Consider the following 20304-nt stretch of genomic DNA (forward strand, 5'->3'; position numbering starts at 1 on the left):
AATCACTGCAATTCCACAACTAACAGGGCTGTGGCATTGCAGTGGTCTGCCAGCCAATCCCTGCATGAGGGCTGGCTCTCAAAAGAGCGCCAACATGCAGAAATGAAGACCACGAGTACAGCACGAGTATCGCGAGATTACTCGGTCCCCGCCGAGCAGCCCGAGTACAGCGATACTCGTGCGAGTACCGAGTAGTTACAAGCATGCTCGCTCATCACTAATAATTTTACATGAGCGAAGCCGCACATATTTTGCAAGTAAACAATATATAGGCAGAACCATACAACCACTCCACAATAGATTAAACTCACATAGACACAATGTCCTTCATATTTTCTTTATTACATAGCCTTACTAAACATTGAGTTAATTTTCATAATAGAAGCTTTGATGGTTTGCGCATTACTCCCATACAGCAATCCTAACAGTACCCCAAACTGAATTTTTTTCTTTAATAAGACATAAGTGTTTTAGATATAAAAACTGAGCACAATAAAATCTCATCTGAATGAAAAAACAGATCTCTTTTATTAATTAACAATTTTTGCTAACATGTTTTAAACTCTTTCTGTAATATGCAAAGGTAATACTGTATGTCTGTTTTATGGAGTTTGATGTGCTGATTCCAAAAGTATGCTTAGTTTTGCTCTATCACATAAAGTTGCTGAGATAGAAGCAGTTTTATTATTACGTTATTTCTGCATTTTCTATGTATGTGTTTTTTCCTATATTATTCCCATTTTTTTTTTGCTTGTCTTACTTAATTGTGAATTTTCTTACAGGGACAACATCAGTAAAGGTTTTAGTGAGTTTTATGGGAATAAGTATTGACAGTGCAGTCAACCAATGACTGCTTCTCGGAAAGTCAAATGTTATGGGGAGAAGATAAAGGGTGCTTTACATGCTGCGACATCGCTAACTATATATCGTCTGGGTCACGGTGTTTGTGACGCACATCCGGCATTGTTAGCGACATCGCAGCGTGTGACAGCTAGGAGCGACGATCAACGATCGCAAAAACGTCACAAATCGTTGATCGTTGACACGTCGTTCCTTTTCATAATATCATTGGTGGTGCATGCCGCTGGTTGTTTGTCGTTCCTGCGTCATCATGCATCGCTATGTGTGACACCACAGGAACGACGAACATCTCCTTACCTGTGTCCACCGGCAATGAGGAACGAAGGAGGTGGGCGGCATGTTCCAGCCGCTCATCTCTGCCCCTCCTCTGCTATTGGGCGGCCGCTTATTGACGTCGCTGTGACACCGAACGAACCTCCCCCTTAAAGGAGAGATTGTTCAATGTCTCCAGCGACGTCGCTAAGCAGGTATGTGCGTTTGATGCTGCCATAGCGATATTGTTCTGCTATGGCAGCGATCACCCCATGACGAAACAGCGGCGTGGGCGGGTACAGCGTGTAAAGCACCCTTAACTGTTATGAGCGGTAAGATTTGAGTCAGTCAGAAAAGAATGGTCATGGCAGCAAGGACTAGTATGTGAGACTCTGACAGGAGATAGGCCTCTACAGGGATCTGAGCCCTGCCACAGGGAGATAGAAGGGAAGACAGTGGACATCAGCCATTGTGAGAGATTTTTCACTGCATCTCTGGGAGGGCAAGTTGCTTCAGAGGGAAGAAAACAACACAGCCCGCCCAGGGGTATAACTGAGTGAGGGTCTCCACAGAGAGAGAACCTGAAAGCTGCCAATATCACACTGAGAAACTGCTTGTCTGCAAGTGTTCATATGTAAGGAATAGGCTGACCCGTTTACCTCACATCTGTATCTACCAGATTACCTCTCATAAAATCTGTTCTAACTACAAGCTGCCTCTGACATCCCTGGGAAAATATTTACATATAGTTGGTCCACTCATAGCATTTTTTTTAGTTTGTCACCACCATTGCACTGAACTTACTCTACTGTTTGATCTGATTTAAAGAAAAATGCCCCGACAGTGTATCAATCATCCGGACAGATTCTCCTATGTGTGTGTTTCTTTTATACCAAAAGGTCAAGTATGTTCAATCACTCATGATGATATTAAAAACATGTACCAGATGTATTTTAAGTGTCCACTTGGTGATCAAGACAAAAGCAGGGCCCCTCATGTGATATGCTCAAGTTGTTCAAATGGTCTTCGTGACTGGTTGAATATGAGGAAAGTGGCTATACCTTTTGCTGTTACCATGATTTGGAGAGAACCCAAAAATCATAGTGATGACTCCTACTTTTCTTTTGTCAAACTGAAGGGCTTTTCTAAGAACCACAACATAAGATTAATTACCCTGAACTTGAATCTGCGATTAGGCCAGTTCCACATAGTGTTGAGTGAGTAGTTAACTATTCGTACTCGCTATGCTGTTACCGAGTACTGTCTGCTACTCGCATATTCATTACAAGTAGCGGGCGCAATGTAAGTCAAAGGGAAATACTCACTAAGTAGTGAGTAACCCAACAGCCGTATGTTTCGTGCGAGTAGCGAATAGTACGGCTTTCAGGTTACTCGCTACTTTGTGAGTATTTCCCATTGACTTACATTGCACCCTCTACTTGTAATGAATATGCGAGTAGCAGACAGTACTCACTAACAGCATAGCGAGTACGTATAGTTAACTAGTCACTCAACACTAGATCCACATGTTGATATCTTGTCAGTTTCTGTATCACCGTTGTCTGGATTGGATGAAACTAAAGTAGAATATAAAGACTATGGAGCTGAAGCTACTAGTGAAGACATGGAGACCTCAAGTCAAGATGAGTATGTACTTGATGGAGCAGCCGAGCAGCCAAAACGCTTTACTCAACATAAATTAAATTATCTCATCAGATACCTTTCATTGTCAAAAGATAAAGCTGAACTTCTTGCATCTATGTTGATAAAGAAGAATCTTCTTCATGATGATGTCAAAGTGTGTCATCATTACCAAAACAGAAGTAACCCTTTAACACAATTTTTCTCAGTTGATGGACCAATGATGTACTGTAAAAATGTGAATGGCCTCTTTGAAGAACTGAATAAAGGGTATTTTGTTGCAGAATGGCGATTGTTTATTGACTCATCCCAGAAAAGTTTGAAAGCAGTGTTGCTTCACAATGGAAATATGAAACCATCAATCCCTATTATTCAGTCATGTCATCTAAAGGAAAGTTATTAAAATATGTCAGTTGTTTTGGATGCTGTACAATATACGCATCATCAATTGAATATCTGTGGAGATTTCAAAGTGATTGGTCTGCTAATGAGAATATAAGGAGGTTTCACAAAATGTTGTGGCTTCTTGTATTTATGGGACAGTAGAAATACAGTAGAGCATTATGTTCATTGTGATTGGGGGCAGAGAAACATCTATGCTCCAGGTAGAGACAATGTTCGGCATAATCCTTTAGTTGCTCCAGCAAAAATCTTTCTTCCTCCACTACATATAAAGTTGGGATTGATTAAAACTTTTGTGAAAGCCATGTCAAAGACAAATTCACAAGGGTTCCAGAACTTTTCATAGAAATTCTCCAGCATTTCACCAGCAAAACTGAAGGAAGGGGTATATGTTGGTCCTGAGATCAGAGAGCTTATGAGTGATGATGTGTTTCAAGGAACTCTGAATGATAAGGAATTGAGATCTTGGAAAAGCTTCAAGTGGATCTATGAAAACTTCTTAGGAAAAAATAAATCTCCAGAATATGTTGAAGGTGTTGAGGAACTGCTAAATGCATACCAGTGTCTTGGATGTCGCATGTCTCTGAAAATGCACTTTTTGCATTCACATTTAGTTTTCTTCCCTCAAAATCTGTAAGCGATGAACAAGGCGAGCAGTTTCACTAGGACATTAAAGTAATGGAACACCGCTACCAGGGATTTTGGAATGACTTAATGATGGCAGATTACTGTTGGATGTTATATAGGGATAACCCTGATAAATCGTATTAACGACGGTCTAATATAAAGCACTTTTAATTTTTGCTCATATATTGGTTTCTATTTTGTATGTGAAATTATTTTGGTTCAATAAGAACAGTTTTGGAAGGTGAAGCATTTTTTTATGATATGTAGATTACTGTTTTCTTCATGTCGCCAGTATATTTCCTATACCTTAGGCCCGTTTCACACGTCAGTGAAAAACACGTGAAACAAAAAAAACAGTGAAAAAATCACTGGCATGTAAAACAAGCACATGTCCCTCCATGTGCCGTGAATTACGGCACACGTGGGTTGTCTAAGTGCAATCCGGGCTCCGTTCTCCGTGGCCCGTGATTGCACTTAGAAAACAACTCACCTGCGCCCACTCCCGCTCTCCATGGTGCTGATCGCTCCCGCGGTGCAGCATCCGGCCAGCGCTGACCCCCGCAGCAGCTGCTTCCGGGTCGGCTGTGTCGTGCATAATTAATATGCGCGACAATAATGAACCGGCTCAGAAGCAGCAGGGAGAATGGGCTGCAGAAGACATCGCTGGACGCCGGGTGAGTTAAAATGTTTTTTATTTTAAAAGCACGTTTTTTTCTGGCACGTGTCTCACGGATCACACCACTGCGTGGTCCGTGGGACATCAGTGATGCCAGAAAAAATGGACATGTCTCCGTGCGACTATCACGGACACGCGGGTACGCCGCACGGAGACACGTGCAGTGAAAAATCACTGACGTGTGAGCAGATCCATTCATTATAATGTGTCTGCATAGGTCAGTGATTCTGGTACGTTTAAAAAAAGCACAAACGTATCAGAATCACTGACGTGTGAAAGGGGCCTTATAGTAATGATGCTGCTCTGTGAAAACTATATGCGCTACAGAAAAACTATATACATTTTAAATAAATACAAAAAAACTGATTCACAAAAGTACAAAGTCACCTGCAATTATTACAAAAATATTTTTTGTCAACCTGTGTAATTTAATCTATATTAATTTATAGTAATACTAATATGGAAATTTTAGCATGAATTTTTATTATTCTGAATTAAAATATTATTTTTAAAATAATCTTTTAATCCTAGCATATGATGTTTAAATACGATTAACACTTTCATTCTATATAGCTCAATATTATTTATTGATATTCTTTATGTTGCACTTCTATTTTTTACTGCTTTTAACCAAATACCCAGTTTCTAATCTAATCCACACACACTGTAGAAAAACCATTGTATTTCTATAGGTCTCACACTTCTCTGACTTTGACCCCGATAAACTAATCTTTTTTTCCCACTCTCTACAGTGAACTCACTTCACCTGGAAAGTGCCTTACCAGCATCAACTCAATATTATACTCACTACTGACCAGGGACCTCCCATTCCATCATAGACCCAAGGTTATAAGTTATAACTCCTGTTTCATTGGCGGTATAACTCCTTATTAATATTTCTTAGTCCCTCTGTGTTTGTATGTTCAAATTTCACATATTTGCCCATTATCTTACACCATCCCACATTACTGTAACACATTTTTTTCTAATCAAAATAATTTATTTTAACCTAAGTTTATTTAAATAACGTTTTGTCTTTAATACGGAGTCCCTACTATCCCCCTTTTTTCCTTCTTTGATCCTACATCCTTAGATAGTTTACATTCTATGACACACACTTCCTTTCAAAGCAATCACCAGGAAACTGGTTTCAATCCTTTTAAGTTATTTATATAATTTTTTTCTTCTTTTTTTTCTTCTTTTCTTTTTCTTCTTTTATTACTTGCTATGATTTTCTTAATTAAAATTATTGGGGAATGATTTTATAAATATCAATTTTGTTTATTCTGTGTTTATTGTATATGCAGTCTCTATGGCTGTGACGATTATGAACCCGTCATATGACACTACATTGATTGTTTTCTGTGAGCCTTTATTTAAACAGCAGTGCTATTTATACCTGCCTTTGTGACAGTATTTGTAATGTGATTGTCCTGATGAAGGAGTCTGGTGACCAAAACATGTTAAATTAATCACACTCCACTGGCATTGCAGGATAAACCCCTTCCTTTCCAGTCTTTGATGTTAAACCCAGTGGGGAACTGCAGCAGCCTAAGATATTTACTCATTGTGTTTCACTCAGCCATGTCATGTAAGCACCTGTCTTGTTGTTAACTCCTTCCTGGCTGGGATAAGACTCTATTGTACTCATTGTCTCTCCAGTTTCATATCTTAAGAACAAAGGTTGAATATCCATCTCTTCCAACAATAAACTTGAAGAGGTTGTTTTTATGTAGTATTCACCTTAGTGTAAAGAGTGCTGTGTTTTTGTCCCATTCACCAAGTCTAAGAGCGTTACGCTCAAAACGCGTCTGGTGTGAACCTTACGACTCCTATGGACCTGCTATATTACTCATGTATCATGTGATATTTTCTTGGATGATTTTAAAGAAATTACCAATAAAAGTGAATTTTATTAGAAAGAATATAAATCTGGAAGCTGGATCATTTCTTCTTGTTTCACTTGTGCCTGACGTTGAAGCAGCAGCGGGATCCTTTGCTTTCTATTTCCCACAAATCTGAGCAGTCTCTGGGGTGAGCTGGAAACTTTTTCTCAAAACTGCATATAGGCATACCCAGCAGGCCATAGGTGAGGGATATACAGCAGGTTTTGGATGCCACCATGTCCAATCCCTCCTGTTCAGCTTTGGATAGAGGACCTGAATGGATATACATCCGCAACAGGAAAAGGCAGTCAAAGGAGATCTCACAGCTTCAACAGATTGAGCACTGTGTCACCGACACCTGGGCAGATTTGATCCAGGAATTGGTCCTTGGGAAGCTCAGAACATCAATGAGGATCAAAACCTAGCAAGGTTGATGCAGAGGAATTAAACTGCTTGCCAGATCAGGCAATTAGTTGCAGTCTGGAATCAGTAGTTGATTATCACATTGAGTAGCAGAGCCTCAAGTAGGGAGAGTCCTTGTGTTAGGCTAAGTTCAAATTTCCGTTGTTTTGTATCAGTCACATGCGTCGCTTGACGCATGTGACTGATGCGCTGTACAGCGCTGTACAACGGATGACAAAGTACAGAATTCTTTGTCGGATTCCGTTGTGTGCGGGGGGCGGAGTTTGGGGGGTCGGAGTTCGGGGGGGCGGGGCCGTGGCACTGAGGATGTCAGTGCCGCAGTGACTGCAGGACAGGTGAGTGTGTGTGTGTGTGTGTATACACATGCTGAATGCGGGAGGGGGCAGAGCCGAGAGGGGGGCGGGGACAGGTGCTGAGGATGTCAGTGGCAGTGCTGCGGTCTGCATGGCTGGGGACAGGTGAGTGTATGTGTGAGTGAGTGAGTGAGTGAGTGAGTGTGTGTGTGTGTGTGTGTACACATGCGGAGTGTGGGAGGGGGCGGAGCCGAGCGGGGGGTGGGGCCAGACGAGGGTGTCAGTGGCAGTGCTTGTCTGCATGGCTGGGGACAGGTGTGTGTGTGTACATACATGTGCGGAGTGCGGGAGGGGGCGGGGCCGAGCGGGGAAGTGTCGGCCTCCCTGCACACGTAACCAGACTAAATATCGGGTAACAGCAAAGCACCCGATGTTTACCTTGGTTACCCGATATTTACCTTGGTTACGGGCCTACACCGCTTAGCGCTGGCTCCTTGCACCGTAACCAGGGTAAATATCGGGTAACCAACTAAAGCTGGTGACGTGTGCAGGGAGCCAGAGAGCATGCGCAGCAAAATACGACGGATCGCGCTGCTCAAAAAACGTTACATGCTGCGTTCCTCCAGCCTGGCGGTCAGTCGTTCCACGACTGATCAGTCGGGCGGAGGGTGCAACACAGCATCATCAGTCACAATCCGCTGCTCATACAAGTCTATGGGAGCAACGGAATCCGCTAAATGGATTCCGTTGTTTACAAGAGCAGCGGATTGTGACTGATACATTTTAGCGGAAATGTGAACTTAGCCTTATAGAATCAGTTGTTGGAGTTTCAGTTCCCCTACCATCAGCCCCGGATCCGATCTCCATGATGTTCTACTACCAAGGAAATCAGCCCCCATTCAGAGATTTGACAGTATTTACTGATTCCAACACTGAGGTTTATGAACCCCTCTGATGCTGATGTACCTGGTGCCCTTAACTGATTGGGCCAAATACCTATGGACTAGTTTGACTGGCCGTACCCTGGATGCTGTATGGTCACTTCTGCCTCAGATTGACTGGACTATGGGACTGTTAAGTACACCGTCACGCCTGAGAAATATCACACCAAATTCCAGACTTTCTCTAGGGACGTGAATGTGCTCGAGCAGATTATGGAGAAGATGGCTGCAGAAATAAGAGTAGGTAGCAGACCAGAATCCCGACACCCCACAGCAAACTGCCTGATTGGCAAATAAGTTTACCAGCAATTGACCGTGATAGACACCCAATATAAAACACCAATAGTTAGAGGATGAAATCCATACCACACAAGACCATCAATAAATAGTAGATATTAAAAAAATCAATAAATATTTTCTCAAAGTGTGGGGATAAGGGATCAATAGGACCATTCGGAATTAAAGTACTATACCAAAAAAGGAAAATCCCGAACAAAATAGTCACTGAATATTATATCTTTATTAATACATGATTAAAATACACACATAATAAAACACAGCTATTGACTGGAAAAAAGGGGCGTCAAAAAACCTGCATGATATGTATAAATATGGTACAAAATATATGAGGCAAAGGGGTTAGTGTAGAAGGATTCAAGCAGGATGAATCTATATATACAGTTAGGTCCAGAAATATTTGGACAGTGACACAAGTTTTGTTATTTTAGCTGTTTACAAAAACATGTTCAGAAATACAATTATATATATAATATGGGCTGAAAGTGCACACTCCCAGCTGCAATATGAGAGTTTTCACATCCAAATCGGAGAAAGGGTTTAGGAATCATAGCTCTGTAATGCATAGCCTCCTCTTTTTCAAGGGACCAAAAGTAATTGGACAAGGGACTACAAGGGCTGCAATTAACTCTGAAGGCATCTCCCTCGTTAACCTGTAATCAATGAAGTAGTTAAAAGGTCTGGGGTTGATTACAGGTGTGTGGTTTTGCATTTGGAAGCTGTTGCTGTGACCAGACAACATGCGGTCTAAGGAACTCTCAATTGAGGTGAAGCAGAACATCCTGAGGCTGAAAAAAAAGAAAAAAATCCATCAGAGAGATAGCAGACATGCTTGGAGTAGCAAAATCAACAGTCGGGTACATTCTGAGAAAAAAGGAATTGACTGGTGAGCTTGGGAACTCAAAAAGGCCTGGGCGTACACGGATGACAACAGTGGTGGATGATCGCCGCATACTTTCTTTGGTGAAGAAGAACCCGTTCACAACATCAACTGAAGTCCAGAACACTCTCAGTGAAGTAGGTGTATCTGTCTCTAAGTCAACAGTAAAGAGAAGACTCCATGAAAGTAAATACAAAGGGTTCACATCTAGATGCAAACCATTCATCAATTCCAAAAATAGACAGGCCAGAGTTAAATTTGCTGAAAAACACCTCATGAAGCCAGCTCAGTTCTGGAAAAGTATTCTATGGACAGATGAGACCAAGATCAACCTGTACCAGAATGATGGGAAGAAAAAAGTTTGGAGAAGAAAGGGAACGGCACATGATCCAAGGCACACCACATCCTCTGTAAAACATGGTGGAGGCAACGTGATGGCATGGGCATGCATGGCTTTCAATGGCACTGGGTCACTTGTGTTTATTGATGACATAACTGCAGACAAGAGTAGCCGGATGAATTCTGAAGTGTACAGGGATATACTTTCAGCCCAGATTCAGCCCAATGCCGCAAAGTTGATCGGACGGCGCTTCATAGTACAGATGGACAATGACCCCAAGCATACAGCCAAAGCTACCCAGGAGTTCATGAGTGCAAAAACGTGGAACATTCTGCAATGGCCAAGTCAATCACCAGATCTTAACCCAATTGAGCATGCATTTCACTTGCTCAAATCCAGACTTAAGACGGAAAGACCCACAAACAAGCAAGACCTGAAGGCTGCGGCTGTAAAGGCCTGGCAAAGCATTAAGAAGGAGGAAACCCAGCGTTTGGTGATGTCCATGGGTTCCAGACGTAAGGCAGTGATTGCCTCCAAAGGATTCGCAACAAAATATTGGAAATAAAAATATTTTGTTTGGGTTTGGTTTATTTGTCCAATTACTTTTGACCTCCTAAAATGTGGAGTGTTTGTAAAGAAATGTGTACAATTCCTACAATTTCTATCAGATATTTTTGTTCAAACCTTCAAATTAAACGTTACAATCTGCACTTGAATTCTGTTGTAGAGGTTTCATTTCAAATCCAATGTGGTGGCATGCAGAGCCCAACTCGCGAAAATTGTGTCACTGTCCAAATATTTCTGGACCTAACTGTATAATTGCCTTATTCTGTCTGTCTGTCTGTCTGTCATGCTTCAAAATTGTGTCCTTCCGGTGACATTGTGTCCTTACGGTGACACAAAGCTGATTGGCCGCTGGGCTCGCCATGGCCCCGCCCCCCCACATGGCTTGGCCGCTCGCCCAGGCTGCGCCCCCACACGGATTGGCCAGCCGCTCGCCCAGGCTCCGCCCCCCCCACAGATTGGCCTCTCGCCCCGGCACCCTGCAGGCATTGGCAACTCGGCCACGCCACGCCCCGCCCCCCTCACGCAATGGACGCTAGCTTCCCCCCCCCGCGCATTCCCCGAACTGACACGGTCACGGCTCCCAGGTGAGTACTGTACAACCCCCCCCAACGGTAGCCCACATCAGCGTACGCCGCCAACCCAGCCGACACTTACTCTAGCAATGCTGGCCTTGCCGCCGTATGCTGGTGTGGGCTCCCGTGCGAGTGGGGGACGTGATGCGCTGGTAACCATGCTAGCATAGTTACCAGCACATCAAGGTCCTGCAGCGGCGGAAGATCCACACGCACACACATAACAGCACACACACACACACATACACACACATCAGATCACACTCACTCTCACAAACACCTCACACACACATCACATCGCATCCACACACTCACAGCATCCGGCAATATCGCTTGCTTCTCGGTCTCGATACTGTGCTTTTGTGACCTTCCAGGACCTGCCGGAGGATCACATGGCCAGAAGCATGTGGTATCTCCGGATGTTGTGAGTATGAGCGCGTATGTGCAATATAGTCAATGTGTGTGTGTGTGTGAGTGTATGCGATCGGGTGTGTGTTGGTGTGTGTGAGTGTATGTGATCGGGTGTGTGTCGGTGTGTGTGAGTGTATACGATCGGATCTGTGAGTGTCGGCAGAGGAGCATGGCGTGCTGGAGGAGGCTGGGAGGAGAGAGGCTGATCCTGGGGAAGGCTGGGATGGGGAGGCTGATGCTGGGGACAGAGAGGCTGATGCTGGGATGAGAGAGGCTGATCCTGGGGAAGGCTGGGATGGAGAGGCTGATGCTGGGGACAGAGAGGCTGATGCTGGGGACAGAGAGGCTGATGCTGGGGACAGAGAGGCTGATGCTGGGGACAGAGAGGCTGATGCTAGGGACAGAGAGGCTGATGCTGGGGACAGAGAGGCTGATGCTGGGGACAGAGAGGCTGATGCTGGGGACAGAGAGGCTGATGCTGGGGACAGAGAGGCTGATGCTTGGGACAGAGAGGCTGATGCTTGGGACAGAGAGGCTGATGCTGGGGACAGAGAGGCTGATGCTGGGGACAGAGAGGCTGATGCTGGGGACAGAGTGGCTGATGCTGCGGGGAGAGAGGCTGATGCTGGGAGGAGAGAGGCTGATGCTGCGGGTAGAGAGGCTGATGCTGGCGCAGCATAGCGGATGGAGCACGTTTCGGAGTGTGCAGCATGGCGGATGGAGCATGTTTGGGAGTGCGCAGCATGGCGGATGGAGCACGTTTGGGAGTGCGCAGCATGGCGGATGGAGTACGTTTGGGAGTGCGCAGCATGGCGGATGGAGCACGTTTGGGAGTGCGCAGCATGGCGGATGAAGCACGTTTGGGAGTGCGCAGCATGGCGGATGGAGCACGTTTGGGAGTGCGCAGCATGGCGGATGGAGCACGTTTGGGAGTGCGCAGCATGGCGGATGGAGCACGTTTGGGAGTGCGCAGCATGGCGGATGGACCACGTTTGGGAGTGCGCAGGATGGGAGATGGAGCACGATGTGGGGTGCGCAGCATGGCGGATGGAGCACGTTTGGGAGTGCGCAGCATGGCGGATGGAGCACGTTTGGGAGTGCGCAGCATGGCGGATGGAGCACGTTTGGGAGTGCGCAGCATGGCGGATGGACCACGTTTGGGAGTGCGCAGGATGGGAGATGGAGCACGATGGGGGGTGCGCAGCATGGCGGATGGAGCACGTTTGGGAGTGCGCAGCATTGGGGATGCAGCACGATGGGGAGTGTGGAGTATGGCGGATGTAGCACGTTTGGGAGTGCGCAGCATGGCGGATGGACCACGTTTGGGAGTGCGCAGCATGGCGGATGCAGCACGTTTGGGAGTGCGCAGCATGGGAGATGGAGCACGATGGGGAGTGCGCTGCATGGGGGATGGAGCACGATAGGGAGTGCGGAGTATGGCGGATGGAGCACGTTTGGGAGTGCGCAGCATGGCGGATGGAGCACGTTTGAGAGTGCGCAGCATGGCGGATGGAGCACGTTTGGGAGTGCGCAGCATGGGAGATGGAGCACGATGGGGAGTGCGCAGCATGGCGGATGGAACATGTTTGGGAGTGCGCAGCATGGGGGATGGAGCACGATGGGGAGTGTGCTGCATGGCGGATGGAGCACGATGGGGAGTGCGGAGTATGGCGGATGGAGCACGTTTGGGAGTGTGCAGCATGGCGGATGGAGCACGTTTGGGAGTGCGCAGCATGGCAGATGGAGCATGTTTGGGAGTGCGCAGCATGGGGGATGGAGCACGATAGGGAGTGCGGAGTATGGCGGATGGAGCACGTTTGGGAGTGCGCAGCATGGCGGATGGAGCACGTTTGAGAGTGCGCAGCATGGCGGATGGAGCACGTTTGGGAGTGCGCAGCATGGGAGATGGAGCACGATGGGGAGTGCGCAGCATGGCGGATGGAACACGTTTGGGAGTGCGCAGCATGGGGGATGGAGCACGATGGGGAGTGCGCTGCATGGCGGATGGAGCACGATGGGGAGTGCGGAGTATGGCGGATGGAGCACGTTTGGGAGTGTGCAGCATGGCGGATGGAGCACGTTTGGGAGTGCGCAGCATGGCGGATGGAGCATGTTTGGGAGTGCGCAGCATGGGGGATGGAGCACGATGGGGAGTGCGCAGAAGGCGGATGGAGCACGTTTGGGAGTGCGCAGCATGGGGGATGGAGCACGATGGGGAGTGCGCTGCATGGCGGATGGAGCACGTTTACGAGTGCGCAGGATGGGAGATGGAGCACGATGGGGGGTGCGCAGCATAGGGGATGGAGCACGATGGTGAGTGCGTTGCATGGGGGATGGAGCACGATGGGAAGTGCACACCTCCCCCCAACACACACACACGTGCGCACTGCACAACACACCACACACACATACTTGGAACCACAAACAACTGCCCTACACAGACACCCACACACAGACAACGCTGCACACACAAATATACGCACATACCGCACAACACACACATTGCACAAAACATACCTCCCCCCAAAACACCACACACACACAAACCGCGCAACACACACGCAACGCTACAGACACACAGCGCTCCACAAACAACGCAACACACAAACAACACCGCTCTCACCCCCCGCCACACCCAGACAACACCCAGAACATGTACAGCGCCCTACACAAACACTTGGTAACTACACACAACAACATCTGTATATATATATATATATATATATATATATATAACAAAAATCATACATGAACTACACAATACGTAAATTCTAGAATACCCGATGCGTAGAATCGGGCCACCTTCTAGTAAATAAATAAACACAATACACAACTAAAGCATCAAGTGCTAAGACGTTGTGGCCAGAGGTCATGCCACTAGAATTAGAGTGGGATCAGCTGATGATTATTCAGCTGATAGTAACCAGCAGGGTAACCATCATAGTAAAAAATCCACAGAACACTAAATCTGAAGCCTCAAATGCAGGTGGAATTCAAGGAGGAGACGGCTCAAGGCAGTGTCAAGAAGAAAATAAACAATTGAAAAGGTGTCAGAATCGGCACACAATAACACTAAATAGTAGTATGATGAATTCACCTAATAGGTAAGAGAGCACGGCCTCCTCAGGGTAACGCGACGCCTTACCCACATCGCGTTACCCTGAGGAGGCCATGCTCTCTTACCTATTAGGTGAATTTATCATACTACTATTTAGTGTTATTGTGTGCCGATTCTGACACCTTTTCAATTGTTTATTTTCTTCTTGACACTGTCTTGAGCAGTCTCCTCCTTGAATTCCACCTGCATTTGAGGCTTCAGGTTTAGTGTTCTGTGGATTTTTTACTATGATGGTTACCCTGTGGGTTACTATCAGCTGAATAATCATCAGCTGATCCCACTCTAATTCTAGTGGCATGACCTCTGTCCACAACTTCTTAGCACTTGACACTTTAGTTGTGTATTGTGTTTATTTATTTATTCATCTTGCTTGAATCCTTCTACACTAACCCCTTTGCCTCATATATTTTGTACCATATTTATACATATTATGCAGGTTTTTTGACGCCCCTTTTTTCCAGTCAATAACTGTGTTTTATTATGTGTGTATTTTAATCATGTATTAATAAAGATATATTATTCAGTGACTATTTTGTTCGGGTTTTCCTTTTTTGGTATAGCAGACACCCAATATGTCCACTGATCACAAGAGACCAGGGACTTGAGCAGCCCACAAGCCACTCATGCAGAACTAGCCAGCTAACAAGCAAAAGCCCCACCGAGACAACCCACGGTGCTGTTATACATGTGGGCAACTTGGACACATGGTCAAAGATTGTCTCCAGAGCTGGCACCCCATGCTGGAGCCCAGTGGGTCAACATCTGCTGAGACGAGCCATCAAGATCTGAGGGATGCTACCCCTGGAATACACCAGCAGCAGAGGAAGTGATTTACCCTGTTCACACCCTATGGCAGGTTTACCAACCTACACCAGCTAACCTCCACACCCCAGCCAGTCAAAGTCGATGTCATCCAGACCCAGGGACTTTGAGAAACTGGGTCTTTCATCATTCTGGTCAGCTCAGATATTGTCCCCCCAAAACATGATTTTACAGTCCACAAAGTAACCATCTCCCTCGCTGAGAGTCAGCCCTCAGACACCCCTCTGGCATGTGTGCAGTTGAACTGGGGGACAAACCAGGGAGAAGTTAAAATGGTGCTCATTAACAGACTTCCTACACCTATTATTTTCTGGAATGACCAAACTGTGGCCATTGACTTGGGGTAGATAGATTGTAAAAAAAAAGTTTAGGAAAGCCCAACTCATGGACCCCACCTTAGAGATTGTATACAGTGTGGCAGACCAATTAGGGGAAAAATATAAGAGGGAGGTGTATAGATGGGAGAAGGGGTTCTTATATTGTGAGAAACCCACACCCTGCCCAGAGAAACATTGGACGACCCGTGTCCATCAGATTGTGGTACCCCAGCAGTAAAGACCCCAATTAGTGTACTTTGTCCATGACATCCCTGCAGCTGGGCACATGGAGATCAAAAAGGCCCAGGCCCCCCTGTTTTAGGTTTTTTGGGCTGAGGGGCATTCAAGAGGCTGCAAAATATCAAGCCTCTTGCCCAGTGTGTCAATGGATGGTGGCTGTGCCCCTTAGCCATCTCCAGCAACAGTAGAAAGAGTTAATCTTCACTCTGGTTAACTTTGCCACCTGCTACCAAGAGGCCATTGCCTGTAATCCATAGGGGCAGAGAATGCAGCTCAAGCTGTACTGGATATCTTTAGTTGCCTAGGGTTTTCATAGGGGATATTGACCAACAAGGGGGCTCAGTTCCAAAGAGAGCCTTGTGGGAAAAACATGGGGTCCGCCCAGTGGCGTAGCTAGGGTTTCAGCTCGGGGTGGGGCAAAACATCTGAGTGGACCCCTTACCAGGTAACCATGATAACTATGGTGGCGCAGACTAATTGTGAGTATAGTGGAACCTCGGCAGATGACATTGATATTACCGCTATATGGTGACTATATAGTGGTAGATATCGGTTCTGCAGCACATACAAGAGTAGAGATGAGCGAACCGGCCGTGGTTCGGCTCGAGCTCGGTTTGCCGAACCGAGGTCTGGTTCGAGTTCGGTTCGTCAAACCGGTTTGTCGAACCACTCGAACCCCATAGGAAACAATGGGAGGCAATCACAAACACATAAAAACGCACTATAAATGTACACATACAGTTAATAAACATTGCCATAACACTTACCTGTCCCCAGGATGCGTCCTGCACTCTGTTTCTTGCAGCTTTTTCATCGGTAATCGCTGCGTCCTCCGGGAACACCAGCAGTGATGCAGGACCTATCGTGACGTCAAAATAGCCATGTGACCAGTCGCGTGTCTGTTATCTCATTGGCTACAGACTGGTCACATGACTATGATGCCTCATGCTGGGACCTGTCATTGCATCTCTCTGTTACACGGTGCACGTTTGTGTATCGCCATGTATCGGCGACATGCTCTAGCACACGGTTGACTCCCCGCTCTGCTTCCCGTTCCCTTAAGGTACCGTCACACTAAGCGACGCTCCAGTGACCTGGCAGGGATCGCTGGAGCGTTGCTACATGGGTTGCTGGTGAGCTGCCACACAGGCAGATCTCACCAGCAACCAGTGACCAGCCTCCAGCCAGCAGCACGCGTGGAAGCGATGCTGCGCCTGGTAACTAAGGTAAATATCGGATAACCAACCCGATATTTACCTTGGATACCAGCGCACACCACTTAGCGCTGGCTCCCTGCACTCCTAGCCAGAGTACACATCGGGTTAATTTAACCCGATGTGTAGTCTGGCTATGTGTGCAGGGAGCAGGGAGCCGGCACTGACAGCGTGAGAGCGGCGGACGCTGGTAACGAAGGTAAACATCGGGTAACCAAGGAAAGGGCTTCTTGGTTACCCGATGTTTACCGTAGTTACCAGCGTCCGCAGAAGCTGGCTCCTGACCGGCCAACACAGCCGGTCAATAACGGAGATCACCGTTGCTATAGCAACGCACTTGGTAGCGGTGACGGGGATGTCCCGCTACCAGCACGCAGTGGCACCGGAATGACATAATTGGAGCAGCAGTGCTATTCTTAATGGCCGGGTCAAACGTGCCTGACATTAAGAATCTCTGGTTTAATGCTGGCTAGTAATACAAAGCCAGTATTAACTCATGATTACCCAACAAGCCACCCGGCTTCAGGGCTGTTGGAAGAGTTGGATACAGCGCCAGATGATGGCGCTTCTATGAGAGGGCCATTTTCTGGGGCGGCTGAGGACTGCAATTTGCAGCAGAGGGCCCCAGAAACCTCGGGCTAACCTGTGCTGTGGATGCCAATCCCCAGCTGCCTAATTGTACCCGGCTGGACACAAAAATGGGGCGAAGCGTACATTGTTTTTTTTTTTTTTTAATTATTTCATAAAATTCATGAATTAAATAAAAAAAGGGCTTCCCTATATTTTTAGTTCCCAGCCGGGTACAAATAGGCAGCTGGGGGTTGGGGGCAGCCCTTACCTGCCTGCTGTACCTGGCTAGCATACAAAAATATGGCGAAGCGCACGTCATTTTTTTTGTAGTTTTTTGGCAAAAAAAATAAAAAATGCTTCCCTAGATTTTCCATTGCCAGTGAAGGTAACACCAAGCATGGGGGGTCAGCAGCCAGTAGCTGCTTGGATTACCCTTAGCTAGCAATACAAAAAATGCAACGGGAGCCCATATATATTTTTTTAATTATTTATTTAAATAACTAAAAACAAACAAAAAGTGCTTCCCTGTATTTTGATTGCCTGACATGACAGTGCTGTAAAAATAAATCTTTAAGAAAAATGGCGTAGCGCTCCACGGTATTTTTGATTCTTAGTGCAGATAAAGCAGACAGCTATGGGTTGCCACCCCCATCTGCCTGGCGTTACCTTGGCTGGCAATCAAAATACAGGGAAGCCCATTAATTTTTTCTATTTAAAAAATAGTTAAAAAAAAAATGACATTGGGTCCCACCATTTGTGAGAGCCAGCTAGGGTAAAGCAGACAGCTGTAGCCTGAAAACCACAGCTGGCAGCTTTACTGTGGTTGGGGCTCTTTTATTATAATTATTTTATAAATATTAATAATTACGAAAAAAAGTAGGGTCCCCCCCCAAATTGGATCACCAGCCAAGGTAAAGCGGACAGCTGTGGTCTGGTATTCTCAGGGTGGGAAAGTCCATAGTTATTTTCCCTTCACAGGCTAAAAATAGCAGGCCGCAGGCACCCCAGACGTGGCGCATTTACTAGATGCGCCAATTCTGGCACTTCACCCCAGCTCATCCCGTGCCCTGGTGCAGTGGCAAACGGGGTAATAAATGGGGTTGATACTAGCTGTAAAGTCACCTGACATCAAGCCCAGCAGTTTGTGATGTCATGGCGTATATCAGATACCCGACATCATAAACTGTCAGTACTAACAAAAAAAAATCGACAAAAAAAATTGTATTTGAAAAAACACTCCCCAAAACATTCCCTCTTTCACCAATTTACTGTAAGGAAAAAAAAGGGGTCCCACGATGACTCTGGACCATCTAGAATATGGGGGGAGACACTCAGGGAACGTATCCTGTTATGATCCGGAACCATGGAAGACCACCACAAATCATTGGCAAAAGGTGACAAGAGCATTGGCAACTAATCTGGCCGCCATCCCCTTACTAACCATCACAACTAGAAGTAACCGAGGGGTGAACTAACATCCTGTGCACCGCGAACCCAGCCGGAGAACTAACTATCCTAAAGGGAGGAAAGATGAATAACTCTCTGCCTCAGAAAATAGACAAGAATAGCAAGCCCCCCACATTCAAAGACTGCGGTGATATAGGAAAAACACAATACACAGGTAGATTACATGATTAGCAAAAGGTGAGGCCCCCGCTGACTAAAATAGGAAAGGACAGGAAAGGGACTGATGGTGGCCAGAGAAAAACCCTGCAAAATACCAACTTCCTGATAGTACAAAAAGGTCCTCAGATCGCACGATCTGAACTCCGTCCTATACCAGGTGCCCTTGTCATACCAATGAACATAAAACAAGAATCATAACAAAGTCAACAAGCCACAAACACATGGACCCAAAGGAGCTATACTCCACACAGAACTGCAGGGAGTTCCTCAACAATCCACTAAGGGGGAAAATCCCTACAAGCAATTAAACTGAAACCAACCACAGCAAATGACAAACCCAGATAAATGAAAGAACCAGACAATAAATAAAGAGCAAGCACTTATCTGGGGAAGATGTGGTATAGAGTAGGATTAAGCAGGCTGGAGATACAAAGAACAACTGACATCCGGCAACAGCCTGCAATCAGACCAGGAGAGTTAGCAAAGGAAACATCCACTGCACAACACACCTGGTTCAAGTCCAAACCATTCCTGGCCACCAGAGGGAGCCTCCCAGCAGCCAAAACATAACTAACATTCACAACAGTATCCCCCATTTTCTAGGAGTGCAGACCCTCCATGTGAGGAGTGTGGGTGCAATGAATCTGCACCCACTCTCCCCGGGTCCACAGCAGCAGACTCCATGTCGTAACAGTTGCTACCAAAGCTGCAATGCCCTGGTCATGAGGTAAGGACATGCCTAATCAGGAGAACTATTCTACATTTCCAAATATTGGTAATTGCTCATATTATTGCTATTCCACCTACTATATATTGGGGATAGGATCTTGGAGATGGAATACCCCTTTAAGTCCAGTTATCCAGCTGAATGAATACTAAACAACAGAGCTCGCTATTTAGATGTGTTTTCTTGTGGCGTATAACGGACTCTCATGTTTGGTAGTCGTTCAGCAGGGAAACTATAAAAGCAAATCCCTCCATTTGGAAATGTAGTATATAGCTCTCCTGATCAACTGTTCCTTACCTCATGAGCAGGGTATTGCAGTAATAATAATAATTTATTCATTTATATAGAACTATTAATTCCATCATGCTTTGCATACATTGGGAACTCTGTCTCCATTGGGGCTCACAATCTAAAGTCCCTATCTGTATGTCTTTGGAGTGTGGGAGGAAACCCACGCTAACACGGGGAGAACATACAAACTCCTTGCAGATGGTGTCCTGGGTGGGAATTGAACCCAGGACCTCAGCGCTGCAAGACTGCAGTGCTAACCACTGAGCCACCGTGCCGCCCATTTAGCTTACAGATGCATAACCACCACTCA

The sequence above is a fragment of the Anomaloglossus baeobatrachus genome, chromosome 2 (genome assembly GCF_048569485.1).
Source record: "Anomaloglossus baeobatrachus isolate aAnoBae1 chromosome 2, aAnoBae1.hap1, whole genome shotgun sequence".
In the NCBI taxonomy this organism is placed as follows: domain Eukaryota; kingdom Metazoa; phylum Chordata; class Amphibia; order Anura; family Aromobatidae; genus Anomaloglossus; species Anomaloglossus baeobatrachus.